The sequence below is a fragment of the Delphinapterus leucas genome, chromosome 15, assembly GCF_059928025.1.
Source record: "Delphinapterus leucas isolate spDelLeu-1000000601 "Yukka" chromosome 15, BTC_Dleu_Yukka2, whole genome shotgun sequence".
In the NCBI taxonomy this organism is placed as follows: domain Eukaryota; kingdom Metazoa; phylum Chordata; class Mammalia; order Artiodactyla; family Monodontidae; genus Delphinapterus; species Delphinapterus leucas.
The window spans coordinates 51,340,854-51,361,963 of record NC_143143.1 but is presented as its reverse complement, the minus strand read 5'-3'; the positions used below and the strand labels follow the sequence as shown (position 1 = coordinate 51,361,963).

The 21,110-nt window shown below is 41.5% G+C and overlaps 1 non-coding gene across 1 annotated transcript; it reads right to left on the bottom strand.

Annotated features, from left to right (window-relative positions):
• Nucleotides 1–9,213: 9,213 nt before the first annotated feature.
• LOC115804086 (U6 spliceosomal RNA) lies at nucleotides 9,214–9,317 on the bottom strand. The gene has a single exon (XR_004024921.1). It is a non-coding gene; the product is annotated as a U6 spliceosomal RNA (small nuclear RNA).
• Between the last annotated feature and the right edge of the window lie 11,793 nt (nucleotides 9,318–21,110).

The window sequence follows — 21,110 nt, the reverse complement described above, 5'->3', positions numbered from 1 at the left end:
ATACGATGATTTGACCAAAATGCTGGTAGCCTTTGGAGGAGTGCCTGGACTTGAGACCAAGGGATAGAATAGTAATCTAATCACTTAAAATAATATAGACGGCACATATACTCTAAACATATTAGGGATGAAGACAAAACAAAAACAATGTAGTTAAGAATCTTTGGGTGTTAATATATTGCTAGACCTCATGGAGCACATGTTCTAAATACTGAGCAATGCATGTTTCTAATTCATGAGCGTCTCAAAGGAGGGAGATAGAGCCATTGGTGTCTTCTATCAATACGTACCTTTGCTCAGATTTGTGCTCCCTTACACCAAATTTATCATGACAGAATTACCTTGTATCACTTTAGATTTACCTAAAATATGGAAATATGGTGGATTACCTTTTCAATTACTAATGCTTATGTTAGCATCCATATTTCACGATCACGCATTTAGTAGAACATATCTGACACCCCTGCCATAAGAGATACTTGAGCCTTATTCCTTCTAATTATTCTTGTCCCTAAACCTTTAGGATTAGTAATCTTGATATCCCAAGGCAGGGAATTGGTGAAGACTGTTTTATCAATTCCATAGTTGTAGACAGTGAACCAGTAACGAGTGCTGGTTACTTCATGGGACACTGATAAATAAGAATTCCTCTGCAGAGGCATGAACAAAACGGTGACTGTAATACGGGGGTATTATAGCTAAAGCCTTTATGAACAGAAAGCCCTTAAGCTGGTCATGTTAAAGACCATTTAATGTCAAGAAGTTTAGATTTGTGGATTACAGAGATAGGAACAAAGTCTGATCAAGTGTCATGGAACTAGAGTGGGAAAGCCCAGAATTAAGCTTGAACTCCCCTGTCATGCAGGGGCTGCATCTCTGCTTCATTCTTTCCTGGTTTTATTTGCTACCTTGCTCTATTTCTGCTTTAGTTATCTCTTGCTTTAACTACCTCAAAACTTATTGGCTTAAAACAACCACTACCGTTTAGTATCCCTCAGGAGTCTGACTGGGCTCAGCTGGGTGGGTCTTCTGCTCCACATGGTGTTGCTGGGGCTTTAGTTATCTGGGGGCTCAAATGAGTCGAATATTCAACCTGACACTCCCACGTGGCAGGCAGTTGATGCTGGCTGTAGAATGGGAGCCCAGTTGGGATGCCAATGGAGCACCTGCGTGCTCTTCCTGTCCACGTGGCTTGGGCTTCTCTCAGCCTGGGGGCCGGATGACAAGAGGGAGCATTACATACGTGCAAAAGCAGAAGTTTCCGGAGCCCTGAAGGCCAGGATTCAGAAGTCCTGGGTGACCATTCCCACTGTGTTCTGTTGGTCAAAGCAGTCACAGGGCTAGCTTCCCAGAGAGGGGAAATAGACTTGGGAAGAGTGATGAACAATTTACAAATACTTTTCTTTTTCTTTTGTATGGGACTCAATATGCCCAACATGTCCCTCAGGCCCTACTGCATGGAAGCTTTTTAGTTCAGTGTTCATCACCAACTGGCTATATAGCCTCTGTGTCTGCAGAGCTCCCAGGTTCAAATGCTCCCAAGTTCAGATGCTTCCAAGAGACACTCATATTGGTTGCTGGCTGTCCAGTCATCGATGGGTTGAGAGGGCCAAGTCTTGTGCTACTGAGGATTTTCTTTGAAGGGTTGAGGTGGGATGGGTTATGTCACGGGTACTGCGGTCAGAGTAGGCAATGGCACATGAGAGCATTAGGGGGATTTGAAGGAATTCTCAGGTCCTGCCCATCCCTCCGAGGCTAGAGAGTTCTTTTCTTTCTATGTTCCACAAAGCTCTGCTTGACCTGCCTTCTGACTTCTTGAGTCATCCCCTCCCTGCTTTGTTTTGTTTTTTAAGTTACTCCTGTGCACTGTTCTCCCTCCTGCCCTCTGTCCTTCCACGGCCCTGGACAAGAAGCGTCTCTTCTCTCTCCCCATCTGTCATTTAGCTTCTAACTTACTCTTCAAATCTCAGCTCAAGTGTCACTTCCTCAGAGGAGTGTGGAAGCCTTTGGATTAAGTCTCATGCCCTGTTCCATCTCAGTTTCCTTCATCACACTAATCAGAGTTTGTAATTGTGTACCTGTGTGTCTGCTTGATCACCATCTGCCTCCCACTGTGGGCTTTAGAGACAAAGGCGCGTGTCTGTCCTCGGGGCATCAGTGACTGTGCGTGGCTCAGGCTCAGGTTGGGTGCTGAATTAAACACCCAATTTGCATGAATTAAACACCCAATTTGCATGAATTTAATTTGCATGAATTAAAACTTGGAGGTAGTTGCCTTGAAGAAGGAGTAAGTGGAGAGAAGCTTTGTCTTGATGAGAGAAGTTAAGAGCAGTCTGTTTTGGGGACTACAAGGACAGCATTTCTCAGGGAGTGCCCCCTGCCCCCCGCCATGGTGATTTAGGAGTCAGTGAAGTCCTATTGTTAAGGCATGCTAGTGGAGGCTGTGTGGTAGTTTCTGAAATGTAGCAGGAATTCCTGCTTGGAAATTGATTCATAAGTGCCTGGTGAAAAGCCAACTTCTTTTTCTTTTTGCTTCTAGCCCTGTGTGGCCCCAGTTCTGTACTCAGAGATCTCAGTGGTGGCCAAACTTTGTGGGGCCAGAGCTGTGCATTCCATTCCTGCTTACTCTCCCATTAGGCCAGTGTCTTGTTTGTAAGTCAAATATCGGTTAGATTACAATTTGGGATGTGATATGCTGGGAGCATAATCTCGAGATAACCCCAGCCGTAACTTTTTGTCCAATTCTTCTGTTGCACACTATCTAAAAACAAAGTGAGTCAAATAATAAAAATGGCAGAAGAGAAATAGAAAGATAGAGTAAGAAATAACTCAGATTCTGTTTTATTCAAAGATTCTGTCTCCTTTTGAATTCTAGAGGTTTTCAATTCCACACTTTCAGAGACTAAGATGGAAGGTGACATTGTTTCAGTTAATCTATTTCACTGAAATAATTTAATTCAGTAAATATGTATTGAATTTTGTATCTCAGTGGCAGGTGTAAAGAAATACAAGTTGGTCCATGACCATGAAGTTTGTACCTACCCAGGAAATATGGCATGCACCTGTGTCATGAGGTCCTAATAATGAGAGAGTCAGATAAAGAGGGCCATAATAGGACCTGACCTGAATAGGGGCTGGGGTAGTTACGGTGTGTTTTTATAAGGGGAGCATAATTTGAGCTAGTCCCCATGGATGAGTGGATTTAGGAAAGTTTGCACAGAAGGGAGAGAGAGAAAGGGCCTTACAGGCTGGGAAAGCCCCATGTGTGAAAGTTAAAGTGAGAGAAAAAGCAAGAAGGCCCTTTTCACACTCCAGAGGGAGTGAAGGCCTTGTAGGGTAGGGATGAGAAGTTGGAGAATGGAGGGCTATGAAGAGACCCCTAGCCTTTGGGTGAGACCCTTGGAGGCCAAGTTGCAGGTGCTGAATGCTTGCAAGCAGAGGAAGTCACATCATAAAACCTCTACTTTCAGAATGTTATTTCGATCACAATTAGCAAGGGGGTTTTGATGAGGGAGAGGTTGGAGCCAGTGAGACTGTCTGGAAGGTTGTAGTGGTTGACACCACAGTGGTGGCAGGAGAAACTGAGAGGGAGGGAAGTGTACAAAATAGGGTTCACCTCCTGCACTGCTGGTGGGAATGTAAATTGGCACAGCCACTATGGAGAACAGTATGGAGGTTCCTTAAAAAAACTAAAAATAGAGCTACTATATGACCCAGCAATCCCACTCCTGGGCATATATCCAGAAAAGAAGAAAACTCTAATTCAAAAAGATACATGTACCCCAGTGTTCATAGCAGCACTATTCACAATAGCCAAGACATGGAAGAAACCTAATGTCCATCAACGGATGAATGGATAAAGAAGATGTGGTACATATATATATAGCGGAATATTACTCAGGCATAAAAAAGGATGAAATAATCTCATTTGCACCAATGTCGATGGACCTAGAGATTATCATACTAAGTGAAGTAAGTCAGAAAAAGAAAAACATTGTATGATATCACTTATATGTGAAATCTACAAAAAGTGATACAAATCAACTTATTTACAAGACAGAAACAGATTCACAGACATAGAAAAAAACTTATGCTTATCAAAGGGGACAAGGAGAGAGGGATAAATTAGGAGTTTGGGATTAGCAGATACTATATATACTATAGTATACTACTATATATAAAATAGGACTTGTTCCCTTGCCTCCTTCCAATCTTTGCCAGTCGGGCCTTTCTTTACCCTCCTGTTTAACATGGCCATCCCCCTGACTTTCACTCTGGGCCTGCTGCCCTACTTTACCTTTTTCCCTCCACAGCCTTTAGTGTCTTCTAATACCCAGACTGTTTACTTATCTGTGTGCCAGTCTGCCTCTCCAGAAGGGAGGTTCCATGAGAGCAGGGATTTCTGTCTGTATCACTCACCATGGCAGCCTCAGTGCCTGCACAGCACCAGGGACTCAGTGATCAGTTGTTAGGTGAATGAACAAAAGTCTGTTAGCAGTTTCTTTTTTGAGTGGCATTTTTGTGACATCTTTGAGATCAGCTGTCAATAATTTTTATCTTCATATCCAGGGATAGTCAGCACTCAGTAAACGTTGAATAAGTGAATAGAACCTAAAAAGTAAAAATGCTAACATGTTGCATTATCTAGTTCCAGAAATTTCCATTACTAAATGGAACCTTTAAATGGTGATGTGGGGAGGGGTGTGGAGGAATAATTTCACTTCATTTAGCTGAACTTCCACTTGTGCTTCAGAATTAACAGAGCAGTTTGGCAATTCTTTCATTATTACTAGGATTATTAATTGGATGCTATTTTAAAATTTGGCCCCTAAACTCTCAGCTGATGTTTTAGGAGATTATACTATACAGGGTGCAGAAACTGCTGGGGCTGACTGCAACTGTTCATGGCCAAGTAAGGAACAGCATAGGCAAGAAGCACAGGGTGGATTCAGTTGTGCCTCTGGGAGACCTGGTGACGATAGTTCATGGTCTCTGGGAAACAGCTGCCTGGGCTTCCTTCCGCAAAAGGAATCTTGATTTTGTTACCTGGTGGGTGCTTTTTATAAATAAATAAACAACCTTGAAAGACTGAGGGGGGTTAAAGAGAGAAAGGGAAGAACAATGTGCAGAAATTGTTCTTTATTTGGGAACATTTACTTGAGAGATCCCTCTGAAGTTTGCTTTTGTTTTATTTGGTATCACTTTCATCTCTTCCCAGGGGATGCATATGTCTTTGGAAGGAATGCATGCAGAAAAATAGGCTGTAGGAGACCCGAATGAGTTCTTGAAAGTTTAACAAGCTTCTGAAGGACAGAGCAGCTCCAAGAAGCTGGGCTGTTACCGCATCTTGAAGGTTGAGATTTGGGAGGACCAGTGATGGTGTCCCCTGCTGCCAACATTCATGTGGTTTGTTGATGATATGACTAAAGGGCCAGGTTCTTATTTATATTTTTAGGTGGGGCCTTTTAAGGGAGTTCAGACAGTAGGGAAATAGAGCACACGGCAACTTGGAGAACAGCAGCCTTGGAGAACATTATGCCTTTGCTTAACTCGAGGGTTAAAACAATCCATAGGAAATTGTTTGGGGTTTTTCTGGCTGGTGCAAACACTGTGCAGCCCTTGTTTTCAAGTGCACTGTCTATAAAGGGTCAAAAGAAAGTTCAAATAAAATTAAAGCCTAGAGAACGAGGCTGTACACACACATAGCCCAATGATCGTCCATGTGACATTCCCTAAGTCTATTGCCTGGCATCATTTGGCGGGATGTTTAAGTCAATGGCAGAGCTATTTTCCTATCTCTGCCTAAAAGTGCCAGAGATATACTGGGTGTGTTTGGTCTGGGGTCAAAAGGCATGCGAGAAGAAACATCAGAGACAAGCCTTTTTTGGTTTTAAATTGTCTTATCTGTGTTTGAACTCAGTTCTGTCCTAATTGAAAAGGACAACTCATGGGGTAACCAAGACAGTGAACTTTGGTGTCCAAGGTGAAAGTGAATGAGAAACAAAAATATTTCTCTGGTGAGTTTTGTGATGAGAAGCAGGAAATCTGACCCTATGGAGCTCTAAAGTCCTTCCTACATCTTTATCTTTTCCATCGAAGAGGTCACATTCATTACATAGCACAGTTCTTGGAGAGAGTCCTTCACTTTGAACAAATGAGTTAAAATGTTTATATCCAAAAAATAAAAGGTGTATTTTCAGTAGAGTTTCTTTGATTAGGAAAAGAAAGACACTACTGTGTCCTACCATTTTTTTCCTGATTGTCTGTTGTATTTTTGACAAGTGCCCTCACTTCAAAAAGTCTGTGTTTTAATTCTAAATTCATAATGATCTCTCTTATCCAACTGATAAGATTACCAAGGTTCTTTTTCCTCTGCTGTTACCTAGTGTTTGTAATTATCTTCCCTTAATGTTGGACAGGGGAGGGGATAAGGAGAGAATATACAGCAAAAATCAGTCATGTTTTATTCAGTGGCCCATCCTGTTTGTTGATTTCTCCATCCCTCCATCCATCCACCCATCCATCTATCCATCCATCCATCCATACATACATCTGTCCATCTATCCATCCATCCATACATCCACCCATCCATCCATACATCCACCCATCCATCCATATACCCATCCATCCATCATCTATCCATCCATTCCATCTGTCCACACACGAACCCATCTTATATTCATTGATCATATACTATGAACCAGGCAAGCTAGGATCTCTCCCATGAAGGAGAGTAGACCTAATGATAGGCATTTATAGTGGAAAAATGTTAAAATCAGGCAAATTCAATCATGGGAGGATGTTATCACCTGTTTTTAGGGGTTTCAGGGAAAGTTTCAGGGAAGAAGTACTGTCTCTACTGATACAGGAAGGATGAATTGAAGTTTAGCTGGATGAACACTGTGTGTTTGGTCTTGGGTATGGTTAAGAGGTGAAGAAGAGTTTCCAGAAGAAGAGTTGTGTTTCTGAAGTCCTTGCAAATTCAGAACTTCCCTAATTGAAGAATAATTCTGACAAAAGATGGTGGATATTTCCTTTTATCAGCTAATATGGCGCCACCCTGTGGCCACTTCGTAAACAGAGTTTAGCGTTCCCTCGTCTGGGCCAGCTTCGAAACTACAATTCTTGAAGAATTTTAACATTTTGGGTGGATTTAACATTGATTCAAATTAATGTGAGACCATATTAATGTTTTTAATATATTATTTCAAAGCTGCATAATTCACGTTCACATCAAATAGGACCAAGTTCTGGAGAGTGTAGCTCATGGCCATTTGATGGAATTGAAAGTAGTTGAGCATGGGTAGCATGTAGACCAGAGAGTAGTAATACGTTAGGAAGGAGATAGAGGGAAGGAAGAATAGCGGGAGAGGAGATTGATCATCAAAGGCCCTGATCATCAAAGGCTGTGAACCACGACAAGAGGATTGCAGTGGGTTGCCTTTCAAGAATGTTAAGGAGGGAATGGCAAGGTCAGTCTTAGGCTTTCTTCAAGTTTTAATAGAGCAAGTTGGAATTAGACTGAGGCTATGTATGGGTTTTGGATATTTGCAGAATATTCCCCTTTATTTATAATTAGACTTGGGTTATAAACAATATAAGCTTTCATAGTTTCAAAATACTTTTAAGTTTTTTGTTTTGTTTATTTGTTTTTGAAGGGTCCACTAAGTACCTTGGAAGAGACAACAAAATACATGGCTTAACCCCAAAAAGATTGGGTAGAGGCTCGACCCAGACTTGGGATCTAAGGTTGGGGGAGAATTTGATTAGCAAATCATACTTGGGGGTCCCTGGTAAAATAGGTTAAGGAAAACATGAGTTAGACAAAGTTAAACTGCTTTACTGTGGGACTTCTTAGAGCCTTGAAAGCATTCATGTCTGTTGTGAACCTTTATGATTAAGGCATGTAGCGTGTGCCACACTTGTTTCACCGCTAAGGAAGCTTCACTCTGGAAATAGTCATTATAGTCTGGCTGAGAGCTTGTTATCCATTGCCACAGTAATGCTGCGTAACAAGCAACTATAACATCTCAGTGGAATACAATAATAAAACTGTATTCAGCTTGCAAGTTTGGGGAGTTCAGCTGATCTTGATCTGGACTTGGCTGATTCCAGCTAATCTCACTCACGTGTCTCTCTCTGGTCAGGTGTGGATTGGGCAGGCAGCTCTTCTGATCTGGGCTGGGTTTGCTCACATGTCCGGGAGTTCAGCTGGCTGTTGAATGATCTAGGATAGCTTTAGCTAGGAAAACTGGGGGTCACTTGTCTCTGCTATATATGGCTTTCATTCTGAGGCACGCTAGACCTAGCATGTTCTCCTGGCCATGACAGAGGAGCAAGAATGAGAGCGATGCCAGCAGTGCGTGTATTTTTCAGCATTTGCTTGCATCGTGTTAATATCTCATTGGTCAAGGGAGTCACACGGCCAGTTAGAGTAGGAGGACACTGCAAGGTTACATAGCAGAATGTAGATCCAGGGAAGGAGGAGACTCAGGCTCTGTTTGCAGTCAGACCCTGGAACCCAACTTGAGAATTGCCTGTTGAGATCACAGTCAACTGAGGGTGAGGAATGAGGTCAGACTTTTCACTATGCCATGGCCACAGACTGTACTTTTAGTTCTGATAAGCAATCTCACAGATAGATGCCTGGCCCAGGTCAAGTGAGAGAGTGTTCATCTGGTTCCCCACAGGACTTCTATTTTCTTTCTGTGGAATCATTTCAGGGCTGAAAGGATTATGGTCATCAGCTAGTTCTAGTTGCATTATGTTGGAAATGAATAAACAGAGACTCAGAGAGGTTAACCGGCCAGCCTAAAACTACTCAGCTAGCTAGAAGCCAAGCTGAGCCTGGAACCCAGATGTTCCTTTAATCTCATTGGGTTTTAATAACCTCAAAGAAACTGTGTTTGGGCTGAAGGGGAGGTGGTGGAAGGGACTGAAATTGTGTTTGCAATCATTGTATGTGAACAAATCACATTCCTTCTGGAGGGACTATAATAAAAGTAATTTTTAAATAGATGATAGATGTCTTTGGAAGGACAAAGTAGATAGTTAAAAACTGAGTTGCTGAATACTGTGACTGGAGTTTTGTTTTGTTTTTTTTTCAGAGGAAAAGTGGGGTGTGGTTTGAAGTGGGAAGGGCCCTCGGTTGGGTAAGTCATTTCCCTTACTACAGCCTTTGTTTCCCCACCTGTGAACATTAGAAAAGGAAAGCAAAATGAGGACTGCTTCACAAATTGGCACGTGGTCTTTGCACAGGGGCCATGCTAACCTTTGTATTGTTCTCATTTTAGTATTTGTGCTGCTGAAGCAAGCACTGATGGGAAATCCTTGGTGATATGTTTTTGTTTTCGGGGTTTTCTCTCCTCTGCTCCCTCCACACTCCCAAGGATTTCTGCTGCAGAGGACTTCCGAGAAGAGAGGAAAGAATTTGTGTTCTAGCTCCTGCTTTGTCAAACAGCAGATAGAATCATGAAGGCAGATCTAGCCTTCCAGAATAGGAGCTACATTAACACCTAATTTAGCCGACAGGGGTGGGGAACAATTTATTCTATATAAATCAAATTTTGCTCATGAAATTTTACCCAGTTAAGCATTATCAAATGAACTAGATATTTTTATGATGGAAATACTTCCACAAATATTACGTATATTCCCCTGATTTACTAAACAGAAAACAACGGAAACTTCGCACCCATTTAGACATCAGTTATTGAACTGTGTGGTAATACAGCAACGTGCCTGTAAAGAGCCATGTAGTGAAAGGCATTTTCTATTGTTATTATTTGTGTTTGCTTAAGGACTGCTGGAGTATGTTGGACTACTTGCCATCAAACTGAGTTTTGACAGACATACTTTTTAAATTCTTTTTTTTTTTTTTTGGTGGTGCCACAAGGCTTGTGGGATCTTAGTTCCCCCACCAGGGATGGATGGAACCCAGGCCCCCTGCAGTGGGAGCGTGGAGTCCTAACTACTGGACCGCAAGGGAAGTCCGACTTTTTAAATTCTTGTATTTTATTTTCAGAGTGTTTCTCCATACTTCCTTATTGTCAGTTGATTAGCTGTATTTTGGGGCTGCTCAGATAGATTTGTTCTCAGATCCATTCTTGACTGTTTCCTGTTCCGCTCCATGTTGCAAGGAACCATATTTCCCAGGCTCTCTTGCCCTCTGGTGTCCAAGGGGAGACGTAAGGGTATCTCTCCGGGCCCCTTTCTGCTTTCTTTGGTATCTCTAGAAACAGCTGTGTCTCTTCCATAGCTTCTGCTCCCACCAAACTTCTTTTTCCACAGCAGCCTATCCTGTTCTAGTCTTGCAGGTTGTCCCCAGTCTCTGGGCTCTGATAACACCTCTTCCTTCCATCATCCTTCCTGCCTAGGCAAGCTAGCAGTTCTCCACGGGTGCTGGTCTCTGGGCTGCCTCCCTGTTCCCTCTGTGGCCTCCTAGCCATTCCATCACTCTGTAACCATGCTCTTGACTTGAAAGATCTGGAGTAGTTTCTGTTTTCAGATTGTTTTGACAGATAACAGAGGTTGCCTGCTCTTGCAGCTGTCTCTCATTCTAATTTGCTTCTTGCCATCTACTCTGAGGACACCAGCCAGCTTAACCAGTTTACTTTATTGGACGTAAATATGCAAACCTGACTGAGCACTAGAGCAGAATAATCTAGAGCCTGGGCTCTGGCAGTACAATGTATGGGTTCCAATCCAGCCAGACCACTCATTGGCTGTGTGACTGGGCAACTTTCTTAACCTTTCTGAGACCCACTCTTTTCATCTGAAAGATGAAAGTAATTGCAGTACCTATGCTGTCTCTTAAGGGCAACACCTATGGAGGGGAAAGGAAGGATGTGAGATTGGTCAGAGGGAGAAGCTGGGCTGCGATGCAGTCTTAACAGCAGCCTCAGTCAACCCCGCAGGGAGCTCTAAAGCGGGTCGGGCCTTTATTCACTGATGTTGACTACTGGAGGCCGCTGACAGGGGATGGTGCTTGACCTTGGGCAGAGCAGCTTTCTTCAGTTGAGGGCAGTTTTTTACATTATGTCGCAGCTCTCGGAGTAGCAGGGGAATCAGTTCTTCAGTCCCCGGAGTGGTCTGGTCATTGCATCACTGTCCACCGCACGTTTCTATGTGTGCAGTAGTGAAAGATAAATGGCTAATCCATGAGAAGTGTGTTGTTTGGTGCCTAGTACTTGGTGAAGTCTCAACAATAGTAAGTATCATTATTGATGGATTAGCCAATAAGTGGATTAGTCCAATAAGTGGACTTTATGATACCTAATTAGGTATTTGGAGAGTTTTTCCTGACTTCCTGTCCATGACCCCATCCTAGAGAGTCCAGGAAAACCTGCATAAGTGGCCTGTGGGTAACTAAGGTGCTGTGGCTTCTGCACATACACTATTAAACACATTTATATTTTTATACTAATGTTAATGTGGTATCTTTAAATATGGCTTACCCATAGGTTCTTCTTTTTTTTAAAATAATATTTACTTATTTATTTTTGGCTGCATTGGTTCTTCGTTGCTGCGTGTGGGCTTTTCTCTAGTTGCAGAGAGTGTGGGCTACTATGATGCGGTGCTCAGGCTTCTCATTGTGGTGGCTCCTCTTATTGTGGAGCACGGGCTCTAGGTGTGCAGGCTTCAGTAGTTGTGGCTCGAGGGCTCTAGAGCGCAGGCTCAGTAGTTGTGGCGCACCGGCTTAGTTGCTCCGCGGCATGTGGGATCTTCTTGGACCAGGGCTCAAACCCATGTACCCTGCATTGGTAGGCGGATTCTTAACCACTGCGCCACCAGGGAAGTCCCCCATAGGTTCTTATATCTTTATTTTCTGAGGTATTCAGGTATTTAGCATCAAATTCGATAGGCATTAATACAGCCCTTGCTTTTTGAACACTTATCATGTAGACACGGGGCTAAGCATGCATTATCTCATCAGTTCTCAGGACAACTCTCTGGGTGCTAAGAGTCCCACTTAATGGTGAGGACCCGAGGTCAAGGAGGTTAAATGATCTGCCCAAGGTCACCCATTCAAGGAGTGGCAGCTAAGTTCCCCCACCAGGGCTGCAGCCCCAGACTCACATGCGCCTACGCTTTCAGCTACACATTTTCACAATTTAAACAGCAGTAGGGGAAACCTTCTCCTCTGAAAATAACTCTAGCACAGTGTAGGTGTTGTTTTGGTAGAAACATTTCAGCTGCTGCCATAAAATTCGTCTCCCAAATGGCTCTGTGAGAGCAAAGCTGGGCAGACTCTGCTTGTGTTTAAGAAGCGAGCCTTATGGCTCAGCCACAACACAAATGATTTGTTTTCCTGGCCTTGTTGGCGAAGTGATTTAATTTCTGGATTTCCCTGAGGAAAAAGCTGAAACAAATAAATTTCTTTGTAATTGGATGTTTAAGGAGGAGCCACGTGGGAAAGTCATGATGGGAAGCCAGGTACGTTTTCCTTCACTGAGTGATGCAGTGAGCAGGGCAGGGTCGGGGAGGGGGGTAAGTGCATGGGCAGAATTCACTAGGTAGTTTTACTTCCTAATATTTGGGTCTCTGCTTTTCATCAGTAAATGATTATTATAATCATCTAAAGCCCCACAAGCAAGGTGGGTGTTTAGGAAAGTGGGTGTTCATCGTTGTTGGAGAAGAGCAAGTTAGGTCACATTTCTTTATATCTGAATAGAAGTAATGCCTCTTTTTCTGTAGAAAAAAAATACTTTTTCAAAATTGGGTGTATGGCACTAATGAGAAGTCTAGGAAGCTGTAAGGTCAGGGATTTCTAAAAGTGTATTCTGAGGATCTCTATTTCTTGGATATATCAGTTAGGATAGTTTGGGCCATCTATAGCAGAAATGTAAAGTGACTGTGACATAAAATATAATATAACAGTGAAAATTCATGCAAAAATATTCAGTTAGGCCCTCTGTGATTTCACAGTATTGTCAAGAGTCCAGGTTCCTATCTTTCTGTCTCATCCTCCTAATCCTGTGGCTTCCATTTTCAAGGTCACTCTGAGGCCAGTTTAGTTTTGGCCACCATGTCTGCAGTCCAGATGGGCAACAGAAGGGAGGCCCCTTAGTGGAGGCAGCTCCCTCAGTTTCTGCAGCCTTCCTGGAAATTCCATAGAACACTTCCATTTATATTTCATTGGCCAGTATGTGGTCACATGGTCAGACCTAGCAGCAAGAGAGCCAGGTTGACAATACATTCTGTGATGCTGGGCATGTTATAGCCCTCTGAAACGTGCAGCCACCTCACCCATTGAAAGGGTGCATGGTGATCCCTATCTCAGTGTATTCAAGAAATTATCTGAAAGTCACATACGACCATTGCTCATAATACCTAACGCTGACATGGTACTAACCCTGTGCTGGGTGCAGTTCTCCACAAACCTGTGAGGTAGGTGCTCTGATGATCCCATTCATAGTTGATCCTACTGAGGCATGAAAAGGTTAAGTAACAAACCAAGGTGTTGCAGACCCGAGGTTTGCACCCAGGCACCAGGCGGCTGGTCCTATCTCACAGTCAGGCTGAAGAATTGCCTCTGAAGTGTGAGTCACTTAAAAATGAGAGAAATAAAGGTCTAATTCTGACAGAATTGAGAGGGATGGGAACATGACTTAGGTTTTTAAAATTAAGTTTGGATTCTTAGTACAGAGCCTGCCCTGACAATTTAAATACCTAGTTCTTGCAGGTGCATTTGACATTCAAAAGCAATCAGATTGTATTCTCTGTTCTTTGAGGGATTACTGGGTTCTGTGCATCTTGAAGGTTACATTTGCAATCAGCATTAATTTCATTGTTAAGCATTTTCCTTCACATTAGTTACAGGGTCCTTTCTTTTTCTTTTCGTTTTTGCGTCTTTTTTTTTGAGACTGGTTGGGTTCTAGTGGAGATAAGTTGTGAGATTAGGTGGGGCAACTCTCTCAAGTTCATTGTTCAAGAAGCCGTATTAGCTGCAGAGAGTGAACTCAGAGCTTGGCTGAACCGTGTGGGTCGCTAACCTAGTGTCACAGAGCAGTGTGCTTTGTTCTTCCCCTTGAACTGGAGTGGGGTGAGGAAGGCACAGGACGTTAATTGAGAGTGATTCTCCCACTACATTTTATGATTCATTCAAGGGAGTCACACTAAACTACATAAACAAAGGGAGGAATTCCCCTGGAAGCCAAGGTCAGAGAAAATCATATGAAGAAAAAGATAAGTGATGTCCATTTGCTTTTCTATTTGTCTTAGTCCATTCAGGCTGCTATAACAACATACCACGAACATGGTGGCTTATAAACAACAGACATTTATTTCTCACAGTTCTGGAGGCTGGAAGTCTGAGATCAGGGTGCCAGCAGGGTCCAGTGAGGATCCTCTCCTTGGTGCAGACATTCCTTGTATCCTCACATGGTAGAAAGGGCTCAGGAGCTCTCTGGAACCTCTTTTTTATAAGAGCAGTAATCCTATCCTCCACCCTCATGACCTAAGCACCTACCAAACGCCCTACATCCTAATACCGACATCTTTGGTATTTCATGAATATTGGGGGGACACAAAATTCAGATCATAGCAATATTCAAGCAGATTTTTAAAAAGTCATTGCATGTAGAATGGTTATAATTTAAACAAAAACTCATTTATTGGAGCAATATTTACGAAAAGAGAGCAGTTCTTGGGATGCTGCATAATGAGGCAGAATGTTAAAATGTTGGTTGGAGGACCCGTGTGCCTGGTTGTAATTACATTTTGGTTGGTGCCATATGGGTAAGGAATGGCAGCCTCTCTTTTAACTCTTAGTATATTGAAATATTGGGATCTTTAAGTAGAGAGGAAAGGAAACTATAATGGAATTCAAGACACTGCACTTGATTTTCTGGCTTCCAGGGAATCACATGGGTTTAAAACCCTCCTTAATTGGCTGCGTTTTTAATTAAAGGAAAACAGAAGGAGCTTTTCCTTTCACCTATACATGAGCCCATGAAGAAATCTCTACCTTATCGTGTAATCCACAGGCCAGAGGATCGAGTTTGAATAGATCATTATTTACCCAGATATATTTATAAAATACTAGTAATTTCACTAGTAATAACTAATTTATATGGAATTCTTGCTATATGCCATGTACCATTTTAGTGTTTTACTTGTAATAACCCCTTTATCCTCATAATAACCCTTTGAAGTAGATACCATCATTACCACTATTTTACAAATGAGGAAACCGAGGCACAGAGATCTTAAGTAACTTGCCTAAAATTACACAGCAAGGGAGTTGCAAAGCTAAGATTCAAACCCAAGCTGCTTTTTAATCGGTACCGTACAACATTTCCCAAGTATCCGTCATTCATATACCACCTTCACGCTTTTTGCCATGATTATATTCTCCTTCTATTATTATTTCTTGTTTTCCACTTTTATTTAACTGAAAATATAAATGCATTTAAAAAGGAAATCTTCAATTATTACCTTAAATGGAAAACTATCCAGTGCCACAAATAGTAGAGATAGCCAATAAAAATTAAAAAATGAAAACCAAATAATGTCATTCAGTCCTAAGTAGATGCCAGTGCCTGCTGAAACCCAAGTCAGAGACTTGCCTTCACTGTACTGAGAGAGAGAAAGAGGAGAGAGAAGAGCAAAGGTTAGAGTGAGTTTGAAGACAAAGTTGAGGCTCTCTCTTTTTTTTTTTTTTATAAATTTATTTATTTACTTTTGGCTGTGTTGGGTCTTCATTGCTGCACATGGGCTTTCTCTAGTTGTATGAGTCGGGGCTCTTCTTCTTTGCGGTGCGCAGGCTTCTCATTGCGGTGGCTTCTCTTGTTGTGGAGCGTAGGCTCTAGGCGCGCAGGCGCAGGCTCAGTAGTTGTGGCTCATGGGCTTAGTTGTTCCACAGCATGTGGGATCTTCCAGGACCAGGGCTTGAACCCATGTCCCCTGCATTGGCAGGCGGATTCTTAACCACTGCGCCACCAGGGAAGTCCTGAGGCTCTCTTTGATGTTATCAGAAGGGGTGTGTGTGTGTGTGTGTGTGTGTGTGTGTGTGTGTGTGTGAGTGAGAGAGAGAGATGGAGAGCCAGCTTTCTTGATTCCGTGTTACACTCTGGGAATCACTTGTCTAAAATATGAAGGTGTGGTGCTATCTTCAGAATTAGGGAAAGTGAAGTGGAGGATGCTGAGATGAATTCAGGCCTCTAACAGTTCAGCCAATCCAGGCAACGGTATTGTCTGAATTACTAACCCTAAAGTCACTAGCTAGTTCATCTGGTCCCTAGACGATCCTTTTAGGTTGCTTTGTGGAAAGGACTGTGGGTAGTTTTTACCAAAGTTATTATCTATAGAAGAAGGTCTAGTTACCCCTGAGTGTTAAACCAAACTATTAATACTTAGAAAATGGCCTTAAATTAAGTCTTGCTTCAACCTTGACACATACCTAGTGGTTTGAAACTTTAGAGAATCTTAGACCTCTTTCAAGGACATATTGGAGATCATTGGAATGATGTCCCTTTCTTTGTTAGTAGGATAACATTCTCTTTATATGTATATATATCAAGAGCATATATATATATATATATATATATATATATGCTCTCCATCATTAATTTAGGGTTATATTTTGATTATGGTGAGAAAAGCAGAAGGGATCTTTTCATCTCCCAGTTTAACATAAATTATGAGACTCTGTGTTTTCATGTAATGAAGAGGGATCTTCCTTTTAATTCACTGGTCTCTGTAAAAGCAATTCATAGACATCAGCAAGACTCATCAATGTTAACAATAAATTATCTGCATCTGAAGTTTTTACTGATTATCTGATCACATAATTTCCACATATTCTGATTACATTTTTCAGATGCTTTACACATTATATGAATTCTTAATCAGGCTGATTCTATAAGCAGTGCCCTTCTATACAGGGTGAGCCTTGTCATGGAGAGAGTGCAGCTTGACGAAAGGTTTAGCAGAAGATGGTGAATGAAATTGGCTTCATCTTGCCCAGCATCCCTATTTCCATTTTTAAATATTAATATAGCTGCAAACAGACAGCATGATATTAAACATAACTTATGTGGCAGGAGAACTATTACAACTGTTTGCTGTTCAGTGTGCTGGTGAACTTCAGAAAGCTTCTGATGGATGTTAGGCCTAGTTAGTTGCTCAGGGTTAGGGAGCAGAGGTGGGCAGCTTGGGGAAGGACAGGTGAACATCTGTCTGCACTAAAGCTGCTACGGATTGTGTCTCCAAGGGGCTGCCACTCCACTCCAGCCAGGACAGTGTGGTGGGCTGGATGGGCTGCTGTTTGGTGGCAAAATAGAGAACACCTTCATTTGCAGGTTTATCTGGTGGTGCTGTGATGGGTTTCATCTGATCAGTAAATTGTGGTCAGGGCCGATCTCTAACAGTTCTACTGGGGTTTATTTATCTATCTATCTATCTATATCTCTCTATCTCTCTCTCTCTCTATATATATATATATATGTATATATATATATATATATAGAGAGAGAGAGAGAGAGAGAGAGATGTTTTATTGAAGTATAGTTGATTTACAATGTTGTGTTAATTTCTGCTGTAGAGCAAAGTGATTCAATTATATTTATAAATATATAAATTCATTTTTATATTCTTTTCCATTATGATTTATCATAGGATATTGAATATAGTTCCCTGTGCTATACAGTAGGACCTTGTTGTTTATCCATTCTCTATATAAAGACTTATATCTGCTAACCGCAACCTCCCAGTCCATCCCTCCCCCAGTTCCCCTTGGCGACCACCAGTCTGTTCTCTATGTCTGTGAGTCTGTTACTGTTTTGTAGATAAGTTCGTGTCATGTTTTAGATTCCACATATAAGTGATATTATATGGTATTTGTCTTTCTCTTTCTGACTTACTTCACTTGGTATGATAATCTTTAGTTGCATCCATGATGCTGCAGATGGCATTATTTTGTTCTTATTTAGATCCAGCCTGTGACTAGGTTTTAGAAACCAGAACTAGCTCTGGAAATGTGTCCTGGTTTCAGGAATAAGATTAGTGAAGGTCGGGGTAGTTAGATTCTCAAGGCATGGAACACGTCTGTTTACTCACCAGTGTACACCTGGCATCTGACGCAGTACTGGGTGTATGGCAGGCACTCAGGATTTAAATAACATGTCGAATCAATGAGGGAACAGAGTTAAATTGAGCAACTGATATTTCTGGCATCATATCATTTTTGCTTGGGGACAGGAAACCACAACAAAACTGGTGTGTGTGTGTGTGTGTGTGTGTGTGTGTGTTAGAGCTTCCTTAAGAAATAAAATCAATTTCAGTTTTTGGAACTGAAAAAGAATACAGAGAGTTATCTTGGAGTGAGTGGCTGGTTTCCCACAATAAGTTTCCCTGATTGAAAAAGATATCTCCAAGCTCTTTCAGAGACAGAGAAAGAGATAACGATGACTTCTGTCCCTTTCCTTTTTGTGTCTGTGCAGGAAGAAAGAGCCTGCCAGGATTTAGAACAGAGGGAAGCCATGTGGAAAACAAATAGTTTTCTTCTAGACTGTGGGTCTCGAGGATTAGTAGAATATACGAGGAAATAAGGTTCTTTCTCTTGGGAAATTACTAATGCTGGCGGCTTGAAATAGCATGAAAAAGAGTTTCAGTAGCGGCCAGTCTTCAGATAGTTCGCTGGAGAGAAGAGGGGCCCAAGTTGAGTGAAAGCAGAAGGAAGGAAAAGTCATGTTATGTTAGTGAGTGGTTAAAACAACGCAGCCTGGAACAGAAAGGCAGCCCCCCTGTTCTTCGCACCTACTATGCATCAGGCTGTGGGATATACATATAAATATTAACTATTTTGAGACAGCTGTTATTTGAGATGTCTTATATTTTTCAGATAGATGCTATTATCCCCATTTTACACATAAGGAATCTGAAATTTATAAGGAGGTCTATGATCAGTCCAGAGACACATTAACAGCTAATATGTGTAATGGGGCTAAAGTTTGAACCCAGACCTGTCTGATTCAAAAATCCAAGTTCTTTTCCCGGGTGAAGCCATTTTTTGCCTTTCTTATAATTGTATTCTATATTTAGCAATTATCTCAAGTGGTTCATAGCTTTTACCAATTTTAAAGGAAGAGTTCTATTTTTATAGGGAAGGTAATGTTGGATTGCGGACTCAATGTTTGGGTTTTCAGCCAGCTATGCCTGGGGGGCGGGGGGGGGAGTCATGGTGATGGTTGGGGGAATATCCAGGTGGTCCAAATCCTTGATATTCAAAGCATGCACCTGGGACCAGCCACAGCAGCATCACCTGGGAGCCTGTTAAAATATAGGGTCTCAGGCCCCACAGCCAACCTCTCAAATCACAGTCTGCATTTTTCAACGAAATCCCCAGGTGATTTGTTTGCATGTAAAAGTTTGAGGAGCTCTGGTCGAAATTACTGTGATTCCAAAGCAGCTGAGTGGTTGGCATATTATGTGAAAGCAATGATACTAGATAATGACAGTAATAAGTTATTATCCCAGTTTATTGAGTACTTACTGTATACCAGATGATATGTTAAGAGTTTTATGTAGATTTTCTTATTTAAAAAATTTCATTAACCTGGGTAGTGGTGATTTTTGTTCCTCTTTTAGAGATGAGAAGTCTAAACCATACGGAGGTTAAGTAACTTGTCCCAAATTAAATAACTCTGATGCCAACTCTGGTGTGTCCGATCCCAACCTGTTGCTGTCCAGCTTAACTACAAGCCAGGAGCTCCTGATCACTGGTGTCTGACTGGTGATGGTAGGGAAGTTTGAATTACAGCACAGGGCACTGCCAGTTTACAAATCAAGTTCTGTGAAACGAATTTTACTTTATTGACTCTAAATGGTGAGACAAAAATAAGGTTATCTTTCTTGAATAATATCTGACATTGCTTGTGCCATGCGTTGTCTATTTTATTTTTCTTGGAGTAGAATAAATTTGAGACAAAAGAACTTAGGAAGCATTTTTATTGTTCTCTGGATTCTGTTCTAACTTTAAAGATAACTACCTTCTTTACTTTTTACTGATAATTATTAATAAGATATGATTCAATAATTCTAATCATATTGATAGACTGACTTGATACTGATAATCAGTAATGCAATAAAAGATGTTGAACGCAGCTAGCATGAAGAGTTAGAGGAGCATTGTTGAGTACATAAGTTCATGTGATAGCTTTTGTTGCTTTTTCTTCACAGAGTGCTCCTTTTTTTGTTTCTGTCGGATCTTTTTGTTTCATGATTCCCTAGGTGGATGATGCATATGGACTGAATTGGCAGTGTTTGTTAGAATGTCATTACCATGCTTTAAAGTAATGTTCTCTGCTAATTTGTCCTTTGTTCCCTGGAACAGTGAGCTGACTCCCATGAGTTTACTGGGTTGTGGGCTTTAAACTTTCTCTTTAGCAAGGTTGGGAGGACCAAAGGCACTGTTGTTTTGGTCTTCAATCCATAGACTTTTGGGAAAAAAAGGATGCAGAAAATGTGATTTTTGTGTGTTTTTGGGATTTGGGGGAGAGGAAGAACGGAAGAAGGAAGATCTGCCTGAACCTAAACATTTTCTTGTTTATCATCTCACAGTAAAAGAATATGCTAATCCTTTCTTAACTTTCTAGATAATCATAAATAGGTTTAATATACTATTAAGAGCTACTAGGAGGAAAGATGCTATAGAAGTGTATTAAAGGCAATTGGAAAGGATGGCATTTACTTTGGAAACACAACCTTTATTCATGTTCACTGCTCCTACATTATTTCATTGTAGTAACACTGGTGTATCTTGTTGAGGTTGCTTACCTGGCAGTGTCAAGTATATAAAGCTGTCTGTACCAACTAATTAAAAAAAAAAGCTAAAATATAAGCCTTTTCTTGTTCTCAGTAAAAATTTTTATATCCTTACCATTTGAAAAGGCTGTTCTGTAAATTCACAGACCTTTCCAGTAGTGTGCTGGTAAATGTTTAACAGCTGGCTCTGAGAAGGGGGAGAGGGAAGAAGCTTGTTTTGTATTGTCTGCTGATTGCTGTGGTGTAAATACTCCCACAGTGACTGGAGATGGGAAGAAATACACCCAGCTGTCTCCTGCAGGAGGTGCAAGTTGGCTCAGCACACCAGTGATTTAAGCACCAGG